We start from the raw sequence: 394 nt of genomic DNA, 5'->3' as shown, positions 1-394 counted from the left end.
CCGCGTTTTCCAGCGCCTGCGACAGGAGCCGGCGGCCGGATCCGCCGGCGGCCGGATCCACCGGCGGGGGGTTTGCCGGTGTCACCGCTGACACGCTTTAACAAAGAATAAAATATATCATCCCGCTTTTTTCCCCGCTCCTTAAAAACGGGGTGCTGAGGAAAACACCCCCCTACAAAAAAAATAAAAAAAAAATTAAAAATAAGATAGAGAGAGAGCGGGGAAAACCGTACCTGGCGTTCGGGGCCGGGCTGAGGACTCTGAGGGGAAGTTTCCCGCCGCCGGGCGTGAGGCGGCGCGCGCCCCCCTTTCCCCCTCAGGGCTCCCCCTCTCCCCCTCAGGCGGCCGGGCTCGGGCCGCGCCCGCCGGGCTCTCGCCTGTGCCCGCCGTCCCC

This window comes from Calidris pugnax, unplaced genomic scaffold (genome assembly GCF_001431845.1).
Source record: "Calidris pugnax isolate Ruff unplaced genomic scaffold, ASM143184v1 scaffold49, whole genome shotgun sequence".
Taxonomy (NCBI): Eukaryota; Metazoa; Chordata; class Aves; order Charadriiformes; family Scolopacidae; genus Calidris; species Calidris pugnax.
This window is presented reverse-complemented; position numbering follows the sequence as displayed.